Here is a 7,144-nt window from a genome sequence, read left to right as displayed (position 1 = left end):
TGATGATGATGATGATGATGATGATGATGATGATGATGATGATGATGATGATGATGATGATGATGATGATGATGGTAATGATGGTAATGATGGTAATGATGGTAATGATGGTGATGGAGATGTAGATATTGATAGCGACATTGATGGTGATTGTGTTGGCGAACTCCCAGGAAAGGCTACTGAAGAAGACAATTAACTTGACAACATCGTCTGTGGCATTGATGGCAGTAGTAATGGGATTGTCATCTCTGTTCCCGATGGTGTGATGATGGAGACTTTCTTAGTAACAATGGCGTTAATAGTGATGGTAATAGTGTTGCTTAACCCAGCCAGGCAATTTTATTCAGCTGAGGGGACTCCCCTCCTCCCGCCCTCCTACTAAACATCGAAAAGGGTAGCAAGCCTCCCCACTCCACGTCCGATACTTGTGACGTCATATACACGTCTTTTGGTCGTCCTCAGTCCATTTTTTTCAGCTAAAGAGCTCCGCACATATTGTTAAAGAAGAGTCGAATTGATGCTGAAAACGGTGGAGGAATTGCTGAAGAATCGAATGACGGATGAAGAAGATATAAAGGGATACAATAAAAGGGAAAAAAGGGGGTTGAGGAGATCATGTAAAGCAATGGACCATTTGGCGTCCATAAAAAGGCGATGAAGACAGCGCGGCGTTTGTCTTGACCTGCTTACCTCCTCGGTGCAGTGCCTCACAGGCTGGATGCTCCAGGCACAAGATGATTGCACCAGGAGCCTTGGGGAAAGGAGGGTCTCGACAATTTAAGACCCAGTTCAACCAAGGGTCCATCGGACCCTCTGTTGTATGACAAAACAGCATAACACTCGCTGAAGCTGAGCTCCGCAGCGCTGTAGACGTTGATTTGCTAAAGGAAATGTATTTTTTACCTACCATGAGATAGGGTAGACGTTCAAAATGGGCTACGAAAAAAATATATATCATGAACTCTAAGAAGAGACAGGGATACGAAAAAGAAGGTTTAACTCCCTTTCATACCCGGTGGCACTTTTCCGTTAACTCTGCCTACCGCCAAGCTATTCTGTTAACTTAGAACCCCTCGATCGCGATGGAGTTATGGGAGGAGAAGAAGATGGAGTCAATAAAGAGACAAGGAGAAAAATTGAAGAAAATGGGAACCTTGAGAACAAATCGATTGAGGAACTGGAATTCCAGAAAGACGAATTCATTCCCAAAACCTAAAACCTGGAATAAAAGAATAAATAAAAAAATATGTGGAGATGAAGTAGCACACCAACAAAAGAACAAAAAAATGGAAATGACAATAATAGAAAAAAAAATAGAGAAGTGGGAAAATAAAAAACCTGGAATTCCAGAAAGAAAATGAAACATGTGGAGATGAAGCAATACATCAACAGGAAAGCATGAAAAATGGAAACGACAGTAATAAGAAAAAATGGGTAAGTGGGACGGGAAAACCGGTAATTCCAGAAAGACGAATTCATTCCAGAGACCTGGAAGAAATAAGATATCAAAATTACAGAGACGCAGCGTCGCAACAACAAAAAGAGCATCAAAAATGGAAACGACAGTAATAAAACAAAAGGGGGGGAAGAATGTTGGGGAAAAGGGGTGGGAGGGAAAATGAAGGGGTGGGGTGGGGGGAAATGAAGGAAATGAAGTCACTGGAGTAATCATAAAGGAGATGTCTTCCTACATCAAGGACATCAGAGAAATCCGAGCGAAGAGAAGACGAAGACTCAAGGTGAAGACGCTTAACAGAATGTGGAAGATGTAGAAGACGTCGGTAGAGGGAAGGAGGGGTCCGAAGGGAGGGTAGAGGGAGAAGGGGGGGAAGGAGAGGTCTGGATGGTGGGGGGCGGAAGGAGGGGTCGGAAGGCAGAAAGGGGTGGGGGAAGGGAGGAAGGAGGGAGAGGGAGGAAGGAGGGAGAGGCCTGCGCAATCTGGAACCTCTCCCAAATGCGCAAGCCCTCCATGCAACTCTGTCCTGCCTCCACTCCTCCGCCCTCCACTCCTCCACGTCCTCCATTCCTCCCTCCCGTCTCTTACACAAAGGGGAGGGCATGGGCGAATTGGGAGCTATCCTGACGGGGGGGAAAAAGCGAAAGAGTTAAGGGAACGTTTGTATGATGACTTACTGTGTACAAGAATTACTTGCATCAATGGCGTGTGTCCTATAGTACACTTTGTACGCTGGTGTTACTTGATATGCCTTTCCTTGGGAAAAGAAAAATCTACACCAGGGAGACGCTTGGATGCCAAGTAAACCGGGCTGGGATAGCTAGAGCAAGTGGCGGTCACCTGGAGCGTCCGAACTTGAGAAGTAAGATAAAGACCGAACACGGCAGAAACTTCGTTTTGACCTACAATGGCTGTTGGCGATTACTGGACACCCTGGATCACGCAGACGTGAGGTAAGACGATGACTGAAGCATAGAATAGGTTCGACAAAGCCGACAGCATCCCCCTCACCCCACCACCTTCATATGCAACATTCTAAGAAAACAAAAAAGACAAGTTGACGTAAATTGGTTCTAAAACTTTTATATACCTTTATGTATGATGAAATGAGGCCTTCTTCCTTATTTCAGGATATTCACTCCTAAATGTCTACCCCCTACGTGATAGGAAGATAACTGCCTTTGAAAACACACCAAATGTCACCTAAGACATTGCCGTGTCGACAAGTATAAGCAGTTTCGATCGAATTCTTTATTCCAGACATCATAATCTATACTCAAAATTCACTTCCCATGGTCAACTGTGACCTTTTACTGGTTTGGTAGTGATGGTGGTCTTACGCCAGGAGACGCATAGTAGCGGCCTAGGACATCACCTTTGCCTATACACCTGGACTGTTGGGGCAGGTAACAATCACTGCTGGGAATCGGACAGAAATGCGGGACTTGAACCTACATCTAAGCAAATGCGAGCATACTTCCTTTTTAGAATCGCTGAAGAAAGAATTGACACTAGAGAGGCTAACAAAATCAGCTTTCTGGTTAAGATTTTCTTCTTCTTCTTCTTCTTCTTCTTCTTCTTCTTCTTCTTCTTCTTCTTCTTCTTCTTCTTCTTCTTCTTCTTCTTCTTCTGAAATTGCGCACGGTCTAGCTGATTTTTCGGGCGAGACAAAATTTCTTGTTTCTGCCGCGACGAAGACCAAGAAACAAACGTACTAGGGGTGATCAGAAAGTAATGACAGTCGGACTCGTAGCTGAGAGACTATAAGTGTTGGGGGGGCGGGGAGCAAGGGGCAGCAAGTGTTGCCTGTTGTTACATGTTTGAGCTTGTCGCTGTTTGTCTAGCTTACATTTTATCGTTGCGCTGTGCGATTGCGTCATTGTTGGTTTGCCTCTCTAACCGGAAACATGGATTTTTCGAAAGAAGGCTGCAGATTCTACACCTTCACAAGGTGGAAACTCGGGAAAAAAGCAACGGAGATCAGAGAGGAATTGTTGCAAGTTTTTCCCGAGTCTACTCCATCACTGGAAACTGTTTCCACTGGATTCGAGCTTTCGTAGCCGGAAAATTGCAGCTAGAAGATGATCATCGTCCTGGCCGCCCTCGGACATCCGTGACCGAAGCAACGACGGTCCGTGCGCGGGCCATCATTGACGAAGATCCAACTGTTACTCTTCGATTCTTATCCTTGGAGCTCGGTGTCAGTTATGGGAGCGCACATGACATCGTGCATGAACACTTAGGGCTGAGGAAGAAGTGTGCTCGATGGATACCCCATTTGCTTACGGAAGAGCAGAAGAGCGAACGGGTGCGGATTTGTCTGGCTGGCTGGCTGAATTCGAGCCAAATGGTCCGAAACGGTTCAGATGTTGCTATCGGAGATGAGTGTTGGATTTCTTTCTTAACCACCTGAGACAAGCAGTCCAACATGGTGTGGTTGAGTGATGAAGAGCCTCGACCTTAGATTTTGAAGGAAGGATTTCGAAGCAGGAAGCGCCTTCTCACCATCTTCTTCAATTCACAAGGACCAATGTGTGTGGATATAATGCCTCAACAGTGTACTATCACAGCCCAGTACTACACTGATCACGTCCTTCCTCGAGTCCTGGAATATCAGGCCAAGACTGCACCAACCCGTCGCCGATCGCGCCTTTTGCTGCACCATGACAATGCTGCCCCCCACAAAGCTCGCCTCACTGTGCAGTTCCTGGAGCAGCAGGGGATCACACTTCTCCCCCACCCACCCTACTCGCCTGACCTTGCTCCCTGTGATTTTTGGTTGTTTCCAAAGATCAAGGGTGCGATCGCAGGGAAGCTGTTTCATCGCATCCAAGATCTGGCGCGAGCAGTCAATTCAGAGCTACGAGGTATATCGGCTTCTGAGTACCGTGAGTGCTTCATGAAGTGGCGAAAGAGGATGGAACATTGCATAGAGGCAGGAGGGGAGTACTTTGAAGGAATGTAGGCCACTATTTGGATTTACCTCTGTACCGTGAAAATATATGGTATCACTGTCATTACTTTTTGATCACCACACAGTAATACCATATCAATCACCTTTACTCTATATGCACGGACATCAGAGACAAGTTGGTGAGCTTCGAACATGGTTGCATAGTATGTAAAGGACATCAGATCCTACCAATATATGTACAGTTTCATCTTCTAAGCAAGTCGTGAAACAAGCTCCCAAATCCTCGGCACGCGTGAGGTGACTGTGTATGACACGTAAAGAGGTCCTCAAAGCTTACTACCTTGTACACTATCCAAACATAGGATGGTCATTCCAGGTGAACAAAGTGAGACAAGAGGCTAAACTAGAATTGATGTATCCAAGCCCTGTTCTGCGAGTGGCCATCACTAGGTCCTCCACACTCATGGCTTCAGACACAACGTCCACTGAAATGTTTCGTCCTGTTTGAGACAGATTGAGAGGGACAATTGTAAGTACTGAAACAATACACCAGGAGACGTCTAGTATCAACCAAAGCTGTGTGTGTCATCTTATATATCCATTCAGATGACCTTGCACGGTTTTCTTCAGCGGAAGGAAAAGCCACCACTCTTTGAAGTTGTGGATGCACATCAGGGTGGTATAGAGGAGAGCAACTAGCACAGTGTGAGCTCAGATCATGTTGCTGAGTCCAGCTAGCCTTCACTTCCTTTCGGAGTAATTCGTGCGTGCGTACGTGTGTGTCCATAAATCATGAAATTGTCTTCCTCGACTCGTATATTACAGCACCGTTAAGCCTTCGTTAAGTCTGGCATGAAATCTTGGTGGAATGAATCAACAGAAGATTTACACATCGCCTGTAAATTCCTGTGAAAGAAATAAGAAATCTAGATCAGCATGTTTGGTCGCAGCTTAGTGACTCATGGCGTCAGGTACAGACCACTTCTTCTTCTTCTTCTTCTTCTTCTTCTTCTTCTTCTTCTTCTTCTTCTTCTTCTTCTTCTTCTTCTTCTTCTTCTTCTTCTTCTTCTTCTTCTTCTTCTTCTTCTTCTTCTTCTTCTTCTTCTTCTTCTTCTTCTTCTTCTTCTTCTTCTTCTTCTTCTTCTTCTTCTTCTTCTTCTTCTTCTCCTTTTTCTTCTTCTTATTCTTCTCCTCCTCCTTCTTCTTATTCTTCTCCTCCTCCTTCTTCTTCTTCTTCTTCTTTCTTCTTCTTCTTCTTCTTCTTCTTCTTCTTCTTCTTCTTCTTCTTCTTCTTCTTCTTCTTCTTCTTCTTCTTCTTCTTCTTCTTCTTCTCCTTTTTCTTCTTCTTATTCTTCTCCTCCTCCTTCTTCTTATTCTTCTCCTCCTCCTTCTTCTTCTTCTTCTTTCTTCTTCTTCTTCTTCTTCTTCTTCTTCTTCTTCTTCTTCTTCTTCTTCTTCTTCTTTCTTCTTCTTCTTCCTCTTCGTCTTCTTCTTCTTCTTTTTATGTGTGTTCCTAAGAACATATTCGTATACACAAGCAGTCTTGATATAGGTCCTGAGACTCCATACTTCACAAATTAGATCACCATCTCCTTAGTTCTTCCTATGACTGAGGACCTAAAGGTAGGTGCTTGCGAGATAGATGTTAAAGAGGATCATTCCCCTGTCCCCATCAACCTTCAAATCCCCATTTGGAGGTGCAACCATGAGAGGCCGGCACCCGATCTCAGGGCCGTACCCAGAATCTCTATCAACCTCGACTGTAGCTCCTCTTGGGGATCTACAGTCGAGGTTGATAGAGATTCTGGGTACGGCCCTGAGATCGGGTGCCGGCCTCTCATGGTTGCACCTCCAAATGGGGATTTGAAGATTGATGGGGCCACCACCCAGCACTTCTAAGCTACCAGAAGAGGCTGGATGACCGCATTGTGAACAGCTGCCCAGGATGTAACACTTCACCCCATACCATACAACACATAGTGGAAGACTGCATTATACACAATCATGCACGCAAACAACACAACATACACTCTATAAAGGATTTGTGGGAAAACCCAGTTTCGGCTGTAGCATTCCTTGGGGAGACGGGACTGCTCGGACAGACAGTCAAGGGAACGACAACAACAACAACAACAACCTCGACTGTATTTCCTCATATCCGCAACAAGGAGAGTTGAGAACCGGCGACTGATCTAAAAAATGTGATATAGAGTCTCACACTAGTTTCACCTTTCTTGGCAGAGAGATTTGTAGGAGGGTCTAAGGACCGTTGCCAGCCACCATTGAGCAATGGGTTTTCACTCAGTAAAACTGAAGAAGGAATCTGATTATATGCTGGAGGAAAAGGATCTTCCTCCAGCATAATATCAAATGACATTCTATGTATTTTCGTTATGAAAGCAAAATAGTTTACCATAGTCTACGGTAGATGAAAGTTCTGGAATTGGGAGGTACCACCGATTAATCGGAGGCTGGAAGGTCAACGAGGGTATCCAGCAGACACCGCCAGAGAGACGACAAATCACGCAAACCCATTTGTAACTTTTTCCAGTTAAGTTCTCTCGTTGCACGAAGGATAGACTTGAATCTAGAATGTATAGTTTCAGCCTCAGATGTATTAGGAATAATGAGTTCTTCTAGATTAGAGTTTGAAATAGTTTGAACTAAATCCATTTTTTTTTTCTTTTACTGGTTCAGATCTCAAAATATTTTTCCCCGTTTTTTATCTTTCTTTGTTCTTTTTTGGATTAGTTGACTCAGCTTTTTTGAAGAAA

The sequence above is a fragment of the Oratosquilla oratoria genome, chromosome 37, assembly GCF_046742065.1.
Source record: "Oratosquilla oratoria isolate Oo_2021 chromosome 37, ASM4674206v1, whole genome shotgun sequence".
Lineage (NCBI taxonomy): Eukaryota > Metazoa > Arthropoda > Malacostraca > Stomatopoda > Squillidae > Oratosquilla > Oratosquilla oratoria.
This window is presented reverse-complemented; position numbering follows the sequence as displayed.